Below are 23,881 nucleotides of genomic sequence, written 5' to 3' on the forward strand. Positions count from 1 at the left end.
AAATCAAGTAGTCATTCTACTAATCCCTTTACAAGGAAACAGCTTTATGCATAAAAAGTGGAACTTATGTGGTCATTAGCAGATGCTACATCAAGCAACCAAAAATACACACATTTAAATTCTTAAGCACAATCTATGAACACTACACAGATGGTTTCCAAGAAACTGTACCTAAATTGATTACGATAAAAATGATCTGCTGCAATTGTTTCTGTCAAAAGGGAGAACAGAATTTGTCCCAATGTGTCGCTCTGCCCACTCATGCAGAGAACCCAGCTGCTGAGACAGATGTTGCTCTAAGCACTTTATTTTAGGGTCATTAAAATGGTTACAGGGGTTAGTCATTCATTGTTTTATAAATTGTGCTTACTAGCTGAGCTCCATAGATGCTAGAAAACTTTGTGGTTGATCAAAAAATGTTACATGTCATATCACGTTTACCTTATGCTGGCAGTAAAAATGAGTAAAGCACTTGCATAGGACAGGATGAGAAAAAACAATTACTTCTTCTGTTTTATTTAAAAATGTATATTTACTTAAAACTGATGTAATATTGGTGCCTATTCTGTAATCATCTGAAATATAAAACCTGGCTCAAAGGCCTTCTATCTTTCATTTTAGTTCCCTTAATCATTGAAGAGCTTCAATTTTCAATACAGCTCATCACTGTACATCTTCCTTCCATGGTACTATGAAAAAGAAGTGTCAGACAAGCAAAGGTTTAAGATCAGTTGATTAGATCAGCGCAGAGTGGATCCGTCTACCTCCCCGCTGTCTTTGCAAATGCTGCTCTTTGGCACTTTGAGCATACTCAGGCTTTACTTAGAAATATTTGGCTAAATCTCTTCTCTGTTGGCAGGTTCTATGGTTTTCCATGGCTCATCTAATTCAGGATTGACTTAGCCGTGTGCATGTGATGTATTGGTGCAGCAGTTAATGTGTCAATGAGAAACAGAACAGTAAAAAGATGAAGCGCAGTGAAAAACAGCAAGGTTGGCAGATGCAGCTCCTTTTCAGATCATGCTGTAGCCTTTTATAGCCTCCACTTCAAAATGTAGCCAACTTCCGCTTTTTTATTTCATCTCTGTCCCTATGTACTTGTTATTATGTTGATGGTACTATTTGTCTTCCCTAATTGGTGGCTGAACTCTGGTAACCAAATCTCTAATTCTAGGTGATGATCATAGACACAGTCTAAATGCTATTTTTCCACCTTTCCTTTGCATATTTAGGGTAAAGTCAGTAATCTATAACAAATTAGTGAAAAAATTTAGTATCGTTTGACCTGATTCCTTAAAACATGGCTGCTTTGGCAATGGGTTGAGTTCCTGCACTTTTGCAGAGAGATTAATTTCTCTCCCCTGGCTTAACAGGCTTTATTTAGTTAGATCTTCATAACTTAATAACATAGCATGTCACCCGCTCTGAGAATATCCTGAATTTACAATTTTAATATGAAAATCAAGATATCCTCAGAAAATTCAAAAGCCAAAAGTATGAATTTACCCTCTACCTCCAAATCTTCCATTTCTGAAGTCAAAAGTCTCAAAAAAAAGAACCCACACCACATTAGGTTAGAAGCCAGACAGAAGACACTCTTAGAAAGCATAATCCCTAAAAATGCAGTGAGACGCTCACCACTCTCAGAAGCAGGCATATTTCATCCACTTCAACATTCAGTTCAAACTTATCAATACAAAGAGAAATTCAGCAAAGAAAGAGAACCATGTTTTTTCCTGACTGCGTATTAAAAACTATAAATTGTCTTAGTTTCACATAAAATTGAGCTGAATTTTATCCAATCTGAATTTTGAACTTTCAACAAAACTCTTGAACAGACAATCTCTTTTTTTTCAGTTCGCAATATTGTAAAACAGATTCAACCCGAAGTCTTAATTTGTATCTGAAGTAGAGAGGGGGCCTTTCGTCTCTAATGTTAATTGTAGTTTTATGACAGGAAATTTATTATTGCCTAAGTAAGATGTTAAGATTTGTTGTAACTAGTAGCTGATCTCCCGGCAAAATAGGCATAATAAGATGAGGGCTGTGCTAGAGACCTGGAGATGCACAGAGTGTGCTGATCTACACAGAAAATTACTTTTTCCTTCTAATTTTATCTTCTGCTATTATAAGGTCTTCAGGATAACAACTATCACCTACTCTGCTTATAAGCAATATTCTTCCCATTTCAGGAAGAGCTTCTGAGAGGTAATAGAATTATAGAATTGGTAGGGCTAGAAAGGACCTTAAGATTACCCAGTTCCACCCCCCCTGCCATGCTACATTAAATACTAAAGGCCTCTCTCATTATTTCACATGTTGTGTTTGGATGTGAGATTTAGCAGACCAGTGCAAGTCCAGAATAATGGTAGATCCGCACTTGCTGAACAAATGCCCTTTTTAGTGTTTGTGGTTCATGCACTGCTTACAGAAGAACATAAAGAGAAACATCCTGATGAAAAGCAAGCTTGAGTTCTTAAAAGAGTTTTTGATATTCTGCACACCAGGCATTACAACATAAGGCTGCTCACAGCCTGGGTGTCACTCCAAATTCCATTATACTTACATTAGATGCTGTTTGTTCCTCCTGCAAATGCACTGACAGATTTTTGCAGCCCTGTACATGTTTTTTTTTAGTGTATGAAAGGTTTGTAGTTATTTTAGCCATGGAGTTGCTAAAAAATTATTAAAGAAAATCAAAGTTCACTCTCGCCTACCGTGAACGAAGCCAAACAACTTATTCCTCTTTTAGAAACAAATGAATGGGAACTGGCTAGTAAGCCACTTGCACTGAGATGGCTGGAGCTGCAAAAAGGGTGTGATAACTTGATGTACGTTATAGAAATAAAAGCATTTCTCCTTGAAAAGTCATTATGATACCTAGCTCTAATTCATTTTTTTTTCTTGCATTCTCTTTTTGTTATGTAGCATCGGAGTTACCTCTGAGATGGCAAAGAAAACTGGTATTTGTACTATTGTGGAACAATACTTACCTTGAAAAGCATAGATTTTACAGTGAACAGGAAGAAACACAACACGTGCAATTGTAAGAAAAAAAGAGATAAAACCTGATAATAGAAACTCAGTCTGCTGGCACACTACAGCTTTTCTGAAGGTGATATTATTTAGTGCTAAGATGAACAGTTCCTGCCAGCGTAAAGCATCACTAAATATAATGTAATCACATCTACACTTGGTCACACTGAGTCCTAGCCCAGCCTACAGTCTTCAAAAGTGGATGCTTAGGATGAAGTATAAGAACAAAAAAACAGTTTTTCCCTTTCTCTGGACACTCAGCCTTTAACAGTTTGTGGCTCAAGGACTTTCTCTAGTTAACAAATCACACTCTCCATGGTATCCACAAGATAGGAACAGTAACCCTGCCATAACTGCCTTAGATTGAACAAAACAGGGTTCTACCTAGATGCATGCACTTTTCTCTGCCATTCTCCTCCACCCCCCTACAGAAATGACTTAAAAAATCCAAATCATAGAGGGGAGGTTTGAAGCTTGGAACTACACTCTAGGCATTGACCCCTAGATTTCTCCCTAAAGGTTTCTCCATGGGCTTCTGTTCACCCTCACTGCATGTGCTCCTGCCCTCTTGTACTGTTTTCTTACATCTCTTCAACCATTCTGTGTCCATATAGCTGATCAAAGATATCCCCCCTTTGCTGCTTACTAGTGATCTGGGCTGTCCTTTTACCCTCCCCAGTTTTCTCCCCAGAGAAATTCTTCCTAGACTACTGTGATCCTTGAGAAAACAGCATTTTGTCAAGACAGAGGAATATGGGTTACACCAAACTGGCAATACTATTTAATCTTTCATTTGGGTCCTTTACCACTTTCATCATTCCACTTGAGTGATGCCAAGCATTTGTGCTTTTGACTAACTATGTGGGTACAGCCACTTCATGAAGTCAACAAGCTCTAAGGAGAGTGCGAAACAGTCCAGATGTGCTAATGCATCTAGTTAATTTTCTAGAGAGAGAAGCATTTCATAGAATCACAGAATTGTTTGGGTTGGAAGGGACCTTAAAGATCATCTAGTTCCATACCACACAGACATATCCAGAGACACCTTCCCCTAGACCAGGTTGATTGAGGAATCATCCAACCTGGCCTTCAACACTTCCAGGGATGGGATGTCCACAACTTCTCTGGGTAACCTGTGCCAGTGTCTCGCCATCCTTACAGGAAAGAATTTCTTCCTAATGTTTAAAATAAATCTACCTTCTTTCAGTTTAAAGCCATTCCCTCTTGTTCTATCTCTACAGGCCCCTGTAAAAAGCCCCTCTTCAGATTTCTTGTACACCCCTTTTAGGTGCTGGAAGATGCTCTAAGATCTCCTCGGAGCCTTCTTCTTCAGGCTGAACAAGCAGATCTCTCTCAGACTGTGCTTCATAGGAGAGGTGGTCCAGCCCTCTGAACATCTTCATGGCTCTCCTCTGCACTCACTCCAACAGGTCCACTCCTTGAGTTGGGGGCTCCAGTGCTGGACGCAGTACGGCAAGTGGGGTCTCATGAGAGCAAAGTAGAGGGGGGAAACCCCTTCCTCAACCTTCCTGACCATGTTCCAGCATACGGTTGGTGATTTCAGACAGAGGCCTTTTTCAGGAACATAGTTTTGGAAAAACAAAGTCAAATTTGGGTGATCAGTGGGAGGTATTGCACCAATGTGATAAGACTAGACGACATTTAGATGATCTTCAGGAAATTCTGAACATATATACATATCTTCAGTTTGGAACAAAGCCAACATGGAGCTACAAAAAGTATTGATCTGTCAACAAGCTATGGACTATTGTATTTTTATGTAGGAGTGTTAATTTAAGTTATATGATAGCTAGAAGGTGAGAAATAAACATCCTCCAGTCCAACTGAAACTATGGACTTTTACATCCATGAATACCTTCACCACTGTGTATTTTCTAACTTAAAAAAGAACCCCAAGAAAAAAACAAACACCTCAAAAATCTGGTTAAACTTAGTTTGCAGGGTAATAGAAAAGAGAGGTTAATACATTTGGGCTGCTCATTCACTGTTGGCTGGAGGATCTGAAAGCACCTGTGACTGCGTAGGTGTGTTTTTCTACTCTTGTTGATTATCTTCTAAAGGTTTCTGATGGAAACCACATCCTCTCACCCAGAATTGGGAGGTGTTTATTAAAGACACAGAAAGCACACAAAAAGCAGCCCTGCCCCCCCCCCCCCCCCCCCCCCCCCCCCCATTTCTGGTACAGATATGATTGTCTATAATTTTCTCTGTAACTGAACTGTAAATGTGACCTTTGCAAACCAACAGTACTTTCCCAACTGAAAAAGTGTTTCATCTGCATGACAGGATGGTATATGATTTTGCAGAGCCTTGCACTTTCACCCTTGGGTAAAGTGAATTCAAAACATGATTGTTGTGATTCAGTGATAGATGGACCCTTTTATTTGCCTATATAACTGACTGTCCACAAAGCTAAGCATGTGACCACCAAAGCTTTTCAGTAACAGCTTTAATATTCTGTCATTAAAGGAGTGATCACCTTCAACATCAGGTGGAAAGTCCAAAAGAAATACTGGTTAAAATTCCATTCATTTTGTCATCCTTTTCATTGTCTCACTTAGAGGGATGTCTTGTAAGTGCTATTAATGTTGATTGCAAAATTTGGGGTGAAGGAAGGAGAAAAAAGCAAATCAGAAAACGGATCTTCTTTTTCCATTCCAATCAAACTAGACTAGACTAACCCAGGAATTCCTTTTCTCTCAGTGTTATCAGTGCAACTAGTATCAAAGCTACATTAATGCAACAGACACCAAAAACATTTGTTTTCTTCATTTTGCTATAAACAACTCATACAGTTAAACCTCCAAGAAAAGAACAGCATTGTCAAGTCATTGTAAACCACCAGGACTTACATCATGAGCACAGCACATCTCTGTTTAGTTGGTGAGCCTACAGGAATGTTTCTTTTTTTCTATTAAACACATAAAATCATTATAAAAGGAGCAATGGAAGCATGTTTATTCAAGGCCAAATCACTTTCTCATAGTCATCCTTAGAAAATCCATTGCCGTTTTTTCAGGTTTAACTTCCTTAGGTGACATGTATATAAGTATAGTGATATTTTGCTATGGAAGTTACTTCCAGCTGCCTCCAGCTGTCTTTTGGAGTAAGCTATGTCATAGGATGGCAGACAAGACATATGAGCCAGTAGGAAGCCATCCTCCAACCTGCCCACAAGCTTTTCAGTTTGGCTGGCCAGGGATGAGTCCCTCAGGCCCCTGATAGGGTATGTACACTCAGTCTACAACCCCAAAGTTGCTGCTGGAATATTCATATGCTAGTAAATTTTTTAATAGGTATGTTTAAAGAATAAACACAACCCCCCACAGTTCTTTAGTCTAAATTTACTGTCATTATTGTTGACTGTGCTTACATGTAAATCTTGAGGACGAGGACCAGCTTCAAAAAAGACTTGGGACTTCAAGTCTGATCTAAGTGCCACGTAGCCTGTATATTACTGAATGTCTCTGTAACATGATTTCTATAGAATAGTTCCACAATTTTACATTTTCTATTCAGAGGGATGTTATCACAGAGCAAGTAGGGGTTATCTATTTTTCTCATCCTTACTATCTGGGTGCTCTTTATGTACAGCAAATGCAAATAAATTTGTTTCTTTTTGAAAGTGAAATGATATACCTTGACTTTACTGGGATGTAGTAGTGCAGAGAGATAGTAGAGAGTAGTAACTGCAGTGTCAAATCTCACCTAAATTTATTTATTTTTTTTTCTCCTTCTTCTGGAAAAAAAAAATTTCAGAGACTTACTGGCTATTTTAATATCTCAGATTTGAATTATTCACATCCAACTTTAAGATCCTAACAGAAACAGCTAAGGTAGGAGACTGATGGGCTCTTGGCCCACTAACAGCTAGTGAAGAGAAGAGGTAATTTCAGATGATGACTGACTTCAGGTAGCCTGAAGTATGAGCTGAGGTGCCCATCCAGTGCTTCTGGAGTCAAGATTTCACCCTCCTTCTGTCATCCCAGAACAATTTCACTGTCTTCCTTTTTTTCTACCTCAGCATTTATAACGAGACACCAGAGAAAGTGACTGTTTTACCAGCTTTTAGGTATGTAATGTCCCTAATTCTCTGAAGATGGTAGAATATTCCAAAAATACCTTTAAACATTTTACAACAGGTGTTCCTAATCAGTTAAAGATTAATCAAGTAAAGCTTCAAATATGTTTGCTGGAAGACAATCTAGTGTTGGTCCAACAGGGGGAATTTCTGGTAATAATAATTAGAAAACTTTCAGATGATTCAAGGATAATAAGGTTACTTTGATCAGCTGCAAAAACAAGGTGATAAAAAGACACCTAGCCAACAGAAAGTCAGTGCATTATGGGAAACAATGAAAAACTGAAGAAAGGAATACATACTAATATATGCAAACTAAACAGTCCAGATGGAGCAAAGAACTGGAGCAGCATGTCAGCTTTGGTTATAAAGGGGATACTCAGCATTGGTCCTATAAAGCTACAATTCTGTTTTTCTCAGCTGCTTTGTTGTCACTCATGCCAGGGTTAAACTGGTCTATGGTTTTATCTGATGAGCAAATCTACCTGCCAGCTGCCATTAACCTCCAGGGTGAGGATGCAGTGTTGCATCTTACTGAGGAAATGGAAAGGAAGCACTAAGTTTTTTTTTCTCAGCTTTTCTCTGTTTTCTGAATAGCATCTGGTACATGGCACAAGCATTTCACAAAGCTTCCCATTCCCAGAAAGCACTTTTAAAGTCAAGTAAATAGAAATGATTCAGTGCTAGAGTGAATGGTGTATCCCCTTGTCATACGAGCTCCATAGCTCAGTATCTTTCCTGTGCAATGTTTCTCCAGCTGTAGTGGGCACAAGGTTACAGATCAGGTTATTACTTTCAGGATCTAGTTAACAAGCTCCAATGAAAGCTGGTTCATAATATTTGCTTAATAATGTTATCAGGATGAAGTTTATTACAAAGAGGAGAGTGAGCAGCAGACTGATAAAGCAGCTTTTGAATTAAGACCTATAGATAGGTTGGCACCTAAATCCTGTGCTGAACTTTTTATCCAGAGATCTTAAAGCACTTGGAAAAGACACATCAAGGTCACATGTGAGGATCTGGGAACTGGCAAAGACTGAGAAGTCACTGAGTTCTATCACTGACGTGATGAGTCTTCAGTGTTGAGACCACAGTTTAACTTTGCTATGCTGATGTATCTGATAGCAAAGGGAGTTACTAGGAATGATTAGTGCATTGCACTATACCCTGAATACATCTTTGCTATGAGCTTATGGAAGCCAAGGCACAGACAAATGCATCTTCTTCAGCAGTAATAAATCTGCCTCTCCCAACCCTTGATCCTGTAACCTAACAGCAGGACTAGCAGCACTATCTCTTTCAGGTATATTCAAGGCTATTATATAGTGGGTACAGAGACTTTCTAATAAAACGTACTTAATATTCACTCAACTTAGCTACCAAGTGAAATTTTCAGTTGGTGTAAGTTGTTTGAATCTTCAGGTCTAAAATGTAGGTCCAACATGGGGCTACCGAAAAGCTAGTCAATTTATTTATGTACTCCACCTGATCAGTGTTATATGATAGTGTCATCCAAAGGAGAAAAAGTTGTTGTAACCCAATAAATTGCATTCAAAATAATTTTATTAAAATGAATCATGTAATATAGGGTATGGTTTGAACACTGTGTAGAAATATTCATAAAACAGCTAAGTACATTCTGGACAAGATACCTATGTATCCAATTTCCTTGTAAGGCAGAAAATGATGGCTTTACCACATGCTCCAGCACTGTGGCATGCTTTGCTGCTTGAATTTTAAGCATTTGGCCCTGTGAGATACAATTTCATGTTAACAGTACCAGCAGAGATTACAAGTTGAAATAAAAAAATTGAGTCCTGCGGAAGAATCCAGGCCAGTTGCTCCATTTTATAGGAATTTACTTCATTTTACGGGAATTGTGCTAAAAGTATTCTTTTTTCTCTCTCTCTCTTTTTTTTTTTTAATTAACACCCAATGTTTTTCCATCCTGGTAAGCGTTCTGTTCCTTCTGACTGTTTTATGTATGGGGTCAATCCTATCCTCATGGAAATCAGTTTTAAATCACCATTATGGGAACATGACTGAGATTTTTTGCAAGTTATAAAATATCTGCCATGATGTGTATTTTTAATGTGATATTAAAGAATCCTGCAACACTTCAGAGGGATGGGAAGTTTACTAATAGATCACAGTGTGGAATATCTTAAATATTCACTCCACAGCTTTATTATGAGGAAATTGAAGGGTTGAAAGGCAGCTTAGGTGAAATGGCAATTAGTCTATTGTCCTTTATGCAGGAACTTCTAAAAGAGTAAATACTGATGATTTGGTTTTGCTGTTTTAAATCATAGTAGCACTTAGGGATTATTTCACTGCCATTGAAGTCAACGGTGAAAATTGGACAGAGTCTGCCTGCTTGCTTCGCATTGGCTATCAAACAGCTGTTAGATGATAATAGCTGTTGAATAACAGTAAGATGAACTGAATTTGAACAAGCAAAATTTTATGCAGTTGGTTTCTAATGCCACAAGTTGTCTTTTGCCATGTGATATTGTGGATTTTAATGTATAACTTCAGAATATTATCCTTTCAGCCTCCTTTTTCTTAGGTAACAAATTTACATGCATATTGCTGCCACCCTGATAGTAGCAAGGGGATTAATGACTAGTAATTGATTCCCTGCAGTTGAGAATAGATATGCATGTTGGCTGAGCCTTCAGTATTTTATAGTAAAGTGTCAGAGAGGAAACCAAACCGTTATATAAACAATTACACAATGATAAATTTGTCACTCAAAATGACACGTATGGCTTTAGTTGTTCTCTCTGTTTCTTCTACCAAGTTGTTAACAAGAATGGGAAGACTTAGAACAGTTGGGTTCTTCTGAAAATGACTTTCTTTACTGAGGCGATATTTATCTGTAACTGGATAATGTATTCTCTGTGCTAAAAAATGAATGCTAAGCAAGAAAATTCAGGTTCACTTATAAGATTGTCTATAGAAATAAATGATAGTAATATTACAACCCTAAAATATGCTCCTCATATTGAATAGGTAAATGGCCTAATTCAGCTAAATATACTGAATCTTATGAATCAAAATGGGAAGTAGAACAGGCCTTGTGTCAGTTGGGTTTAATCCCAACCACAACAAAGTACCATGCGCGTGCTTGCTCATTCCACCTCCTTCCCCCCCCCCCATCCCAGGTGAAACTGGAACAGTCAGCTTCATAAAAAAATATTTGATGTCTAACTTATGGTAATGCTTTCCATGGTGACTGTCCCCTACAATGAACATACTAAGAAGCTTTTGAGAAAACATTAGTGGCTAGTATTTATGGTTTTCATCATTGTAAATTATCCATACTGAGTTCAGTATTCTCAAGAACTCATGAATCTAATGCTTCATATGGTACATTTTCAGAGCAATTTAGCTATCAGATCAGAAAACATCTAAAACAAAACAGAGATTTGCAGTACCAAGTTGAATGTCACTATAAGCACAACCAAGCTGTCTTCCCAGCAAGGCTCTCAATGGGAAAAGCATTTATAAAAGGAGTGCCATAGGCAAAATTCTCATTAATGAGGTTAATTCAGTTCATTTGCTGAAATTTAAATTTTGTGTAATATTCAGATTAACTCAAACAAATGTTAATACAGAAAGCAAAATGCAATAGAGTCAATATTAGTTTCATTTTGATGGAATGAATATCACAAATATTGGAAAATAAAACTGGCAATCCTTGCTTTTCAGTGTATTTTTTTTTAAGTAAAGTAATATGCTGAAGGACTCCATTGCCTCTGTAAGTCTGCTATCATTTTTAAAGTAAAGCATGCAATTTGCCACGTCATTTTTGCTGTCTTTTTAAAATTTGCATATATTCAGTAATATCCTGACATGTCTCAGCTAAAATTATAGCCATATTGCTGTCAAACTGAAAGAAATTAGACATGTTAGAAATTAGAAATGCTGCCCACCCCAGTTCTCTTTTCTTCCTAATGGGATTCAGCTGAAGCTTTCAGTGTGGATGAAATGGTGTGTGAGGCAGACAGCAGATATGGGCAGAACTTACTCTACTTTTATTTTCTGCATGAGGACAATGGGCCTGATTTTAGGCTGAGAATCTGGGAAAGGCTCTGCTATTTGGCATTTTGCAGTTTGTCCTGTGGGGCTCTGGGGAATTAAATGTACCTCCCCTCTAGGCTAGATGTATTTTAGAGGATGAGTGACATCTGGTGTTGAGGGAATGGACACTTGGTTTTCCATGGTGATAGTAAGCTGTTCCAGCTGGAAATGGTGTTAGGTCGGATGGCAAGGAGCAGCAGAGATGAATTCCAAGGCAAGCTGATCATTTTACAGCTGAGTGAGCAGTGTCTACTGTGCTGGACAGTTTGGGGTCTTTTCTAGGAACACTAGGAAGAATTTAAATGCTTTCAATGGTAAATGCGTTAAAATATCCATGGGGTATGGACTTGAAAGAATATTTAGTGAGTAATAATTATTGTTGCCATACATCATGGTCTAAGGCTTTAGAGTAAGTCTGAGCTTTCTAGAGGGTAATACTGTGATGCATTTTTGCTAACTAGAGTTCCTTGTCATGAATCTGCATTAAGAAAGAACTCAGGAGTTATTATTTTCCTTCAACACCAGGCAGCATACATCACAGCATCAATGTGAGATATCAGACGTCAGTCAATAGTTATTAAGTATAGGTTATAATCATATTGAATTTCATGTCAAACAGCAAGTTTGCTTTAGGGGATTATAGGCATCGTACAGCAGATAGTGTAGAACACAAATATGTCCTAAGTGCCCTTATAGCAACTAATATGTACTAAAACACCCTGTTAACAGGCTCACAATCAGTGTTCTGTTCCGTTACTTTTGTGTATTTGTTTAAATCAGCCTTTGTCTGAAAATGTGAATTTTGTTACCATCTTAAATATATTCACTTTCCCTTCAAAGATGAGCAAAACATCTCTGGAGACTTCTCAAGTCTTATGAATTATTGCATTTCTTTAATACTACAGTGCAGGCAGGCAGACTTGCCTCTAAACTATCAACTCAAGGGTCAGGAAACATCTTTCTTAAACTTCAGAAAGGTGCTTTTGTTATTATCATGCTATCCAGTTACAAAAAGTAAGTGATACTACAAAAATCAAACAACCCACTTCATTTTATACGCACATTGAAAATGTATGCAGGATTGTATACAGACATTTGAAAATGTGCCATGTAATAACCAAATAGCCTAAATACCAGACAAGGAAAAACATAACAGTGATTCCAAAACAATGACCAAAATTAATTGTGACAAGCAACACCAAAGAATTGCAGAGTAAGGAGGAATCTAGATGGAGATATGTTTTTTAAATGAATATGAAAGTGTAACTTCACCGTAATTGTGACACAAAAATGAGAAGGAGAGCAATACAAGTGAAAAGACTGAAATGCTTTACGTGTCTAAGAAACACATGAAAAGTAGGTTACTTTCAACACATTGTAGAAACAATATTTGGAAGTGAAGAAAAAGAAGAATACATCTAAAAGTTGAGCATGTGTTTTAAGATGGTGTCCTGGTCTTTCTCTTTAAGACAGTGGAGACAAGTATAAGAGCCTTCAGAAGATTCACAGAATGTAAACAGTAAATAATGAAACATAAACATCTGAAAAAAATTTGATATTTCATCCATGCCAGGTCTTCCAGTACAACTTTTGACTGAATATTTTAATGATATGTTGACAAGCAAGCCTCCATGCGCTTTTTGAGTCTTCTGCCTCTAATTTCTATTTTCTAATTATTGTAATTATAGCTAATATTTACACTAGTGTAATTCTAAAAGTGCTTTTGATGTGCATTTATTTCATTGTATTTCTTGTATTTTATCCTTCTCTAGAATTCACAGTTGTGGATTTAGTATTGCTTTGCATTACTATGGGCAATCGAATCAGAATCAATGTCAAATTCTTCTTGTGTCTGAGAAATGACTACTGTTCTTGATGGGTCTAACACCTGCTACCTCTAACCTGAGGGTAAAGGAATAAGTAAATGGACTTGATTTAATTTCTCAGCAAATGTTAATGCAGAAGTTGAGAAGGATGCCTGCTGTGACTTTCATTTTCTGATTTAAAATTAATAAGCCAGCATTTTGGTAATAGGTGACTTAGCGTACAGGAAGGTTAAACAGCAATAATATGGTCAGGAACCCATTTCAGTCCAGTGCGGGGCTGCCAGTCTCTGCATTCAGACCCCAGCAGTGCTGGTTCCAGCCTTGTCTCTGCTCCCATCTCTTTTTGCTCCTGGCTGGAGCACCTGGCTGTTCCCTGGTCCTGTTTCATCACTTGCTGTGTTGGAGGCTGTCAATGGACCTTGTTACAAGTCCCATGGGACTGTGCCATATGGGTAAGGGCATGGCCAATGCTGGCACCCCAGCTTACTGGCCCTGGGGTTGCTGCTGGACCACACTGCTCCCTGAGAAGATGCATCCCTGACAGGCAGCCCCAGCTTGTACTGCTGCCAAGGTTTCTTCCTTCCCAGATGCAGGACTTTGCATTTGTCCTCGCTGAATTTCATAAGATTCCTGTTGGCCCACTCCTCCAACCTGGCTAGGCCTCTCTGAATGGCAGCCTTGCCATTTTGCTTCAAAATATATGTATGCAAAATATACACAGATATACATAAATGCATCTCTGCCCTACATTTATAGTATCAAAATGGTTTAAGTATCTGTCACCCTTCATGACTATATATGCTTCTGCAAGAACTACAGTGTTAATGAAATTCTGTTCTGTCTACTGTGTTTGACATGTAGAAAATAACTCTCCTAATTCCCAAGTGAATAATCACCTCCCCAAGAATTCTCAGTTCTCAAAATGAGAACTAAAAATTACTACACCATTTCATTGGCTCAGGCTTTCTAAAAGCAGAATAAATAATCAAGCAGTTGTAAGTAATTTACTTATATTTGTAGATGTCTTGTAGGTATAACAAATTATTATGGCTATATTTAATTTCAAACTTCGGTTAAAAACCTTGTGCATTTGTACTTCATAACAATGACTTTGCGGCACTATTTTTACAGTATGCTGTTCTACTTGGAAAATGGTATGAGACTCCTATAGCAAGGGATGATTTCCAATGATACCATATAAATCTTATTTTAGCCTTTCTGGATGCAGCTGAAGCCTTATTTTTAGAAAGATCATATTCTGGGCAATGAGAGTTATTTAACTTTATATATATTCTTTCTAGCTATCCAGAAAAATCAGATCAAAGTCATACATGCTGATTTCACTTACCTTAAGATTTGCTTATTTCTTTCTTGTAATATGAAGATTTTTTTCTACTCTTTCTGGATATCTGAAATTTCAACATTACTTTTGTTTCTTTGCTGGATTGCAAATGAAACTTTTCTAAAAAGTCGTAAAAATTAGTGAATTTCTCACAAAATAAATATGGTTAGACTGTGTCTTGATGATGCAAAATTGTCAGGATTAATTTCTTATTCCAAATAAAAACCAAAAAAGGCCGAAAGAGCCCCAGAGGCTAACGTCTCTCTTCTGAGTATATTGGATACCTAAGCTATTAATTAGGGAACCTCAGTTAAGTTCCTGAAATTAGTCTTGATGAATTGGATGTTTCCCATCTACAGAATATTTAATTACATGATATGAAACAGTTGCATAGTATGTGATAAAAGACACTGACTCTGCAAAAAGCACTTTCCTGTTATGAGACCTAAGTCCAGATCCTTCTTTTGAATTCAGTGGATGTGAACTCTGTGAATTCATGTGAAATCTGTGAATTCTAGACAAGTGCCCTTTGGAGTTTCTGTTTGCCTGTCTCTCCAGAAACTAGGTTTGTTAAGAAATATGTGAAGAAAACATTATGTTACCACAAGTTTTGTTTCAGGTGAAAATTTGTTGTCCAATTAGCAAATACATACAACATTTATTTTTTTTCTTAGTATAAGCCACTAATCAGCTAAGTTGTGAGAGAGCATGAAAGCACCTGTGAAAAAGACAGCTTTCTGCTCAAAAATCAGCAGAAAAGGTGCTAAAAAGACAGTATTATCAGTTTTTTTACAGATAAGCAGTTGAGCAATAGAAAGTGCAGGCAAGTTAGCTAGGGATAACACAAACAGCCCATGATAGAACCGAGTGTTCAGTGTAGTTATTCTGTATCCCACTGTTCTGCAACAATGCCAAGGCTTTTCCTCATACTAACATTTGTTTAATTCTCATGCAACTGGCTTCCTCTGAGCTTGCCACCTAAAAATCAAAAAAATATATGCCAGCCATATAAAACCCAGGATAATCTGTCCACTCAGGAAATTATGTGCAGGTGTATCTTTGTGGACATAAAATGATACAACCGGTAAAAATAGTCAGAGATAAAATACTTTGAAGAGCATATCACTAAAGTCCTGTACAAGACATGTAGCATTTTGAATGGCTTCTCACTCCTCTTCAGAGGGCCTGTGAAAATTATCTAAGGTTTATGCATGCTGCTTGCTTCTGTATCTTGTGTAACAGTTTGAGAGACTTTATGATGTGACAATTTAAAAGAAAGTATCTGTCTTCTTACAAACATTTTCCCCATTTCCCAACTCTCTTCTTGTTTCTAGGAAACACTCAGTAGTACATGAACCTGGATATAAATTCCTGTTCTTGCACAGGATAGCCTTGTTATGCTGAAAACAGCATTCAAGTTTGAGGGTTACAATGAAGCCAAATGTTGAGGTTTTTATTCGTCCTTAAAAGCAATTCTTATAAAATTCAGTGGTTCTGTAGTAGTCCAAATTACTTCAGTAACTGTAAGCTGAGTGTTGCAGTGCTGCACAGAACAGATCAGGCATTTTCTTGTATGTTTTCACATTTAATGGATATAAAATGATGTCAAAAAGCTTCTAACTGGAAATCTGATTAGTCTCTTCCCAGTTTACTTTTGCCTGCCCGTGTCTGGGACTTTCCATGGGGACTTTGTAGTGTCCCAGCTTTGTAGCCCCAGGCACACTTGACATTGAGATGGCTCAAGGCTTGCTGAACCTAAACCTTCTCAATGTCCCATAACAGCGCAGCCTGTATGTGAGATTGTATTTTATGGATTAATGTGATTTCACTGTAAGCACTTACACGAGATACCTAAATTAGAAACTGTCAGTGAGGGAGAGAGTGGCTTGCAGACTGCAGCTAAAATCATAGGTAGATTGGATCTCCAGAGTTCAACTACATTTAGAAAGTGTATAATCCAAATATGTAAATATATATATACATATGTATAAACATCTACACTAAAGTTTCTTATGCCTCTACTCAAAATTTTGTATTTTACTCTCTGAAAAAATATACATTCCTCCCCCCGCCGAATTTCCAATAAAACACCATTTCTAAATGTTTCTTTCCAGTTCTGAACTTTAAGCAGATACATTTTGAGGTTCTATATTAAAGCATTTAGTCCCATTTAAAAAATAAATAAGTAAATAAATAAAAAAGTGGGACAGAGCTATGCCATTCTGTATGGACACAGAAGGGACAGATAGCACTTGTCACCACTTAAAGACAACACTATCCTAAAATGCAAGTGTGTGAGAGGATAGTGAGGACAGCTTTCGCTGTTATTTTCATATTGTTCCTTCTACTTGCTGCTTTTTGGGGTGGATCAGAAATCTTAAACAATTTTTGGAAGAAGCCAACCCTCCATTCCTCTAAGCAGCTGGAAGAAGAGCTTTTGATTGATTTTTCCCTGTTGTTGATGCCTTGGATGTTTGATTCACATAATTCATCCAAACTACAAAAGCACAGAACTGCAGACCATGGATACCGATTTTGATCTGTGGTTTGCAGATGTCCAGAAGTGAGGATTAATTTGGGCTTGTCTGTAACATAACTAGCTAACCTGGGAAGTCCAGAAATTTTACTATAAATCTTGAGAGTACAAACCGTTTTCTGCTATTTCCAGAATTTTGAGGTATGGTGAGGCCACAAATTCCACACAAATTGCCAGATTTCAGCATTTTGATCCTTCCACTTCTTGACATAATTGAGAGATATTTAAGACATAAGCATAATAAGAAAACCTCAGTCTCTTAAATGGCATTTTCTAGTCTTTGAGAATAGTTCTACTCATCCATTGGGGGGGGGTGGGGGGTGGGAAATGGTGTTTGTATTCAGCTGATGTTTAACACAAATATATTAACAAGCTTCCTCCAAGTTTAACTAGTGTGTTTAAGTTTTAGTCAGAGTCATTCAAATTTCCTCTCCCAGGGCAGATTCCCTTATTTTTGCTTCAGCAATGCAAAGCAGCTGCATACCTAATTAAACATGAAACATGAAAGTCAATTCAGATTCACAGTTCTTTTGCATAAATAACATGGCTCAAAATATCTAGAAGGCAACAGTGTACATAACCTTTCTGCTCTATGCTGCTATCATGCATTGACTACACAGCCCCTGCTTAGGCCTTGGAGAGAGAAGTATGAACTTCAAGTAAATGATGATTCCAAATGAAAAAAAAGAGGCTTAAATCCCTTTTCTTGAGAGCTTGGCCAAAACACGTCTAAGAGGCCAACCTGTAATTTAAAAAATAAGGAAAACTCTTGAATGGGTCAGAAGGGCCCCTTTATAGTTTAAATGTTATGCTGGTCTGGATTTTGGCAATCTTTGGGATTTCATGTATCATTCAGTGCCAACTGATAGACTGTGAGTTGAATCAGTATTTAACCAGCTTGTAGTCTTGTCCTATTTTTTCCATTAGATCGTTGTTGGATTTATGGTTCTCATTTGAACTTGTTTTTATACTTTTGCTAGTTTTTGAATATTTCCCCATCCTCCTTTGTCAAGGGGATTTAATATATTTTCTGTTTGGGGTTTTTAAATGAGTATCTCTTTTGTTCAGCAATTTTCCAACACTGTAAGCAGATTTCCTCACTGCTTTTAATGTTTCTGAAATAGGCTGGTACATTGAAGAAAGATCTCTAAATTGATTACTGGTCTCCATCTTTTGTATAAATATATGTCCTGGGTTCAGCAGTAGCAGTCAGTAGCCCGACCAAGACTAACACTTACTGGTGTTAGTCTTCATAGATTTTCCACTTTTTTAGACAAATATACTGATTATACAAGCATCTAACAATAGATGCTTTACTTCTGTATGGGTTTCCTGTTTGGTTTACCCTATTGGTCTAAACCATGTAAAGCAGAAAACCAGGGATGAATATTACTGAATATTACTTTTGTAACATAGGTGAGTCATGTTATATCTATATCTTAGTATGTGTTGTGGTTTAACCCTGGGAGGCAGCTCAGCTCCTACGCACAGCTACAGCCACTTACTCACTTCCCACCAGTGGGATGGCGGAAAGAATAGGAAGGGTAAAAGTGAGAAAACTCACGTTGTGAAAAAGATAGTTTAATAGGTAATGCAAAAGCCACATGCACAAGCAAAGCAAAATAAGGAATTCATCCACTACCATTCATCATCAGGCAGGCCTTCGGCCATCTCCAGGAAAGCAGGGCTCCATGACGTGCAACAGTGACTTGGGAAGACAAGTCCCTGCTATGCCCCCTACCAGCTTCTTGTGCATCCCCAGCCAATTTGATGGTGGGGTGGGGTGGTGTGAAGAGCAGTGAAGGCCTTGACTCTCTGTAAGCACTGCTCAGCAGTAACTAAAACATCCCTGTATTATCAACACTGTTTTGGTCACAAGTCCAAGCCATAGCCTCGTACAAACTATTTTCACAGAAAATTAACTCTATCCCAGCCAAAACAATTACAAATTACAATCTGTCACCTATTATCATAAACCATGATGTGATCCTGTCCTGAGAAGCATAAAGTTTATGTCAGAAGTAAAACATGTATAAATTGGCAAATCATGAAAAAATAATGCTTTAACCTCAGATACCACATTTTAAGTTTTACTGCTCACTTAGGGATGATAACAGTTTATTTGGAAGCATTTTTTATATTTGAAGTGGGGTTTCACAGGAAGAGAACCAGTGATATCACGACAAGACTATTATTATTATTATTAACATCATCATCATCATACTAAGACCATTCCACAAATTGCTCTGGTATTTCTCCTTAATTATTGTCTGAGGAAGAAACTGGCATGAGATAAAAATATTAGCTGAACCTTGGTGACTTTTCCAGCCTCTAGCTTTTCTGTTAAGAAATTTTTCTTCATTGATATTAATTATTAAAAATAGGTATCTTAGACTGAATTATTAGATGCTGGGAAAGTGAGATTTGGTTTGTTTTCTTTAAGAAAAGCATTTAACAAAATCTTAGCATTGTTTATGATTTATTGTTTTTCATAATTTTAATTGTTGAATCACCATTTCTCTGGAGCACATGCCAACTCTAAACTCTCAACAGGATCAAGAATTATTAAAATATGGATAACTAAATCTTAAAAATATCAGTTTATTCTAGTTATTCCATATTGTTTAATTAAATAATAAATTATTAAATAATGTTTAATAAAAATATTTTTATTAATGAATTTGATTTGGATTATATTGGTAATGATCACTGATGATTTTTTTGAAGTAGTGGGTTTGTTGTTCATTGGTATCCAGGTTTTCCACAGAAGTAATCCAAATTCCTGGCTTTGATTAAAATACGTAATTGTATCACAGCTAGTTGTTTATTCAGTATGTCACTGTTACTTCATGTCATGTTGTAAATGGAAGTTTTAAGTTTTCTACTTTAGAAGTTAGCATATTGGAAAAGTCATATTGATTTTGGATCTTCTGCTAGGTTTGGCTTAAGATTTTGGTGTGCTTTGTTGAGTTTGGAAAGCTGATTTCAACATATCTCTGAAAAAGCTCTTAACATACTTGGGGATGAATTCTGGCCTTACTGAAGCTGATGGCAAGACTCCAGCTGAACATTAGCAGTGTAGGATTTCGTTCTTGCTATATACCAAGTTTTGACATCCATATTAAGAGGAAGTGAATCACATTCTAGAAGTGCTTATTTTCCCTATTAGCTATAAAAAGAAATCTACCGCAGATGTAGCTGAAGTTAGGTGAGGTGAACTCATTCAAAGTAACTGAGCCATCTATCTTTTCATTGCACTGCAGACATATGAAAGATAAATAAACCAAAGCCCTCAGAAATGCTATTTATACTTGTATTGCTATATTAGCGATGAGCTTGGTTATGATCCATGTTTTGTTTTTTTTTATGTAGGACATGGACAAATACAAGGCTTTCTAGTAGGAAGAGTTTAAGAAGGCTGTCCTGGGTTTAGCAGTACCAGTCAATTTTTCTCTTTCTTAGCAGCTGGTGCCGCACTGTGTTTTGACTTTCAGCCTGGGAACAGCACTGATAATGCCGATGTTTTTAGTTGTTGCTCAGTAATGTTTGCTCTGACCAAGGACTTTGTGAGTCTCATGCTCTGCCAGGGAGGAGGGGAGGCTGGGAGGAAGCAGAGACAGGACCCCTGACACAAGCTAGCCAAAGAGGTATTCCATACCACAGCACGTCATGCCTGGGGGGGGGTAACTGGGAGTTACCCAGATGGGCACTCGCTCTCTTCGGGGTCGGGCTCATTTTCATTTTGGCAGGTGGTATCATATTCTCTTCCCTTGTTATTCCTCTTCTCATTGTTATTATTGGTGGTAGCAGTAGTGATTTGTGTTATACCTTAGTTACTGGACTGTTCTTATCTCAACCTGTGGGAGTTACATTCTTTCAATTCTCCTCCCCATCCCTCTGGGAGCGGGGGGGGGGGGGGGGGGGTGGGGGGGGGAAGAAAAGCGGGGGGGGTGAGTGAATGAGCTGCATGTCTGGGTTTAAACCACAACAGGCTCAAGCACACACTTTGGGTTAGTCATTCACATACATATATATATATACACACACATGTATATAAGAAGCGTGTAGGGAAATAACAATTTATAGTTGTCAGTAGATAGAGTGCTCTCATGTCAACTTTTGTTCTGTTGTCACACATCTTCATATATGTAAGTTTGAAGGTTGGATTTGAAGGAGGAATATTAAATGATGAGAAAGCATTTATAATTGTATCAGTGTAAAAATTAAGCCAGAAATAAAATGTAAAACTTAAGAATGGGAAACAAGTCTGGTCTCTTAACACTAGGAAGTAGTAAAGCGAATTAGGAATGGCTATCTTTGTATGCAAGACAAGCAACTTGTTTCTTGAGCTGTTTCAGGGAACAGCAAATGGAAGGATGTAAAAAGAGAAGTAATAGAAACAAAATGATGATCCAAGAGCAGCATTCATCTGAACATAGGAAGGTGTGCTAGAATTGCATTTGTTGGTTTCAGAATAAAAGATGTCATCATATTTGAGACAAGTGTTCCCTTCATATATGTAGTCCGTAAAAGTTGTATTTGAGGTGTTTTATTCTGTAACAAGACAGCAGAAACAAAAACAAATTGGGGATCAAAGTACTTTTTTAATCCTTTATGTCTTGGAAAAATTCTAAGAGGTCCTATGCAAAGAAAGAAGTTGAAGCAGAAGAAAAAGGCCAGAGATGGAGTCAAGCAGGGAGAAATAATTTTTACTAAATGTTATGTGTGCCCTTGCATCTGATTAATTTAATGACACATATTAATGTACCTATATAGTGAAAGTGAAATATTTCATCTTACTACACTGTCAGCAGAAACTTTCCTGTGAAAAAAGAGCAATTGTTACTTTGTATGGCACACAGTTTAATAACATTAATATTTCATTATTACTGTGAGTATACTTTAATAACACCAATCTTTCAGCATCATTGTGAGTATAATATAATACAGTAGGAATTCTACTGTAATTAAAATAAGTTCTTCCATATTTTTTACGTTCTACTGACATTTCTTTTTCTTTTCTTTCTGATCTGCTTACAGTATGCATTACACATTCATCAAAAAATTCAGAATACTCCAATGTATTCAATATAGATTTTTAAATAGAAAATCAGACAGTTTTGAAAATAAAGGGATATTGTCTCTATCGGCTGATAATGACATTTCAAATTTGACCATCCTCTAACTCTTCGGTATGGAAGTGCAGCATTGTCTTAGCTCCACAGAGGCTCAGTGCTGCTATCCATATCATTCTAGTGAGCAAGGAACATTAGATTCGTCCTTGTCTGACCAAAGAAAAGCAAGAACATCCACATTTCTGTTTGATATCTATTAGGTTGTCTCAGAAGTGAATAGAATTGAAGTGTCTGTGTACCACTTCTAACATACCTCTAAGAAAGTGCAGTCAGTAGTCTTAATATGCTTTCCTGCCTTTTGCCAGTCATCACCAAGCAAGCTGCATTTCTATGACCTCACATCTCTTCTCCGTGACACATAAACACTATCCACACCTTAGTTACCTAAATTCCAACTTTGGTTTTGTGTCTTCAGAAATAAACAGAGGTGAACATGGGTATGGTTAGATGAAGAACCTTTTAGGCTAGAAGAATCCTTGCTCTGATACAACAGGTACAACCCGAGACCTCCAGTGTGTTATTACAGATTCAGCATGGGAGTTGGCATTCTAGCTGCAGAGCTCTGGGCAAATGACAAATTACAGGAAAGATTTAGAATGGTCTCTGCACACTAAATACAGCTATCCAGCGGAGGGAATAAAGCCCTGAATTAAAGAATCAGCAACCTCCTGAGATGAAATGTTCTGTGTCCTGGAGATGACAAAATTAAACTTATTCATGATCTAATGGAAATCAAACATATATCAGAACAAAAATTACTCCAAAACTTTCTGTTAGGCCTTGTATTGTAGCTCACCAGTGTGAGCTGACATGGAAAAGTATCAAGAGTTAGGTAGTGAATACTGACAGCTAAATAAACGTGTGGAAACAGCTACTAGATAAATATCACTGTAAAACTAGGTCATTCAGTCACAGTTATGAACTTCATTAGGAATACGTTAATCTTCAACATGCAGTAGACACAGAAAAACCTTTTTTTAAAGGTGTAGCACTGACCCATTTCTTTCCTACAGTAGCTGAGTAGCTAGGAAACAATGGAAAGGGGAAATATGGGTTGTAAACTCTTCTTGACCACAAGGGGGGTATAACCCATAGCACTTACATCTCAGGAACATGTCCTAATTACTTCAGTATGAGATATTTTGGGAACTGAAGAAGGACAACATCCCCTATGTCAACAATGAAGTGGAAATGGAAAAGGGAAAAGAAGGCTACCTTCCCATGGGAGGGAGTGGAATGGAGTTCCTAGCCTTAGTCCTTCAAATATTTTCTATGCTATACTTTTCAAAGAAAATAGAAATGCTCATATTAAGATATCTGCATTTAGGTATCCTCACATAGGTGTCTGTAAGCAATCTAGATAGCAAAACTTTCCCTAAAACTGATAGAGTTGCAGTTAACAGTCAGAAGGACACCTAACCTTGCTGACAAAATGCCTACTTAGAATTAGGCAAATCACTCCCTGGGTTACATGATCCTAGCTCTCCTGTAGACATCTAATATCTTAATCTGTAACATGTCTGCCCTGCTTCCCAAAAAACTCCCAGAACCAGGAGGTTTCCCTGCCCGAGGTTTGACAGCCCAGTGGCTACCTAGAGTTTCCTTCCTTTAGTCAGAAACTAGATAGATCAAGACTGCATACTATAATGAGAAGGTTTGTTGAACAGCTAACAACTCAGTGTTGGAAGCTGGGCAGGATGCCAGCATTTATCTGCCTAAACCTGAAGCAAAAAACTTGGAAAGAAAATGTCTCTTTTTTTTTCAATCTTTTTCCTTCTTTTTTTCTTTTACAATCTTAGAGTTTATATTGGAAGATAA

This window comes from Pezoporus wallicus, unplaced genomic scaffold, assembly GCF_028554395.1.
Source record: "Pezoporus wallicus isolate ANWC-B61680 ecotype Strahan unplaced genomic scaffold, APGP_CSIRO_Pwel_v1 contig_161, whole genome shotgun sequence".
NCBI lineage: Eukaryota > Metazoa > Chordata > Aves > Psittaciformes > Psittacidae > Pezoporus > Pezoporus wallicus.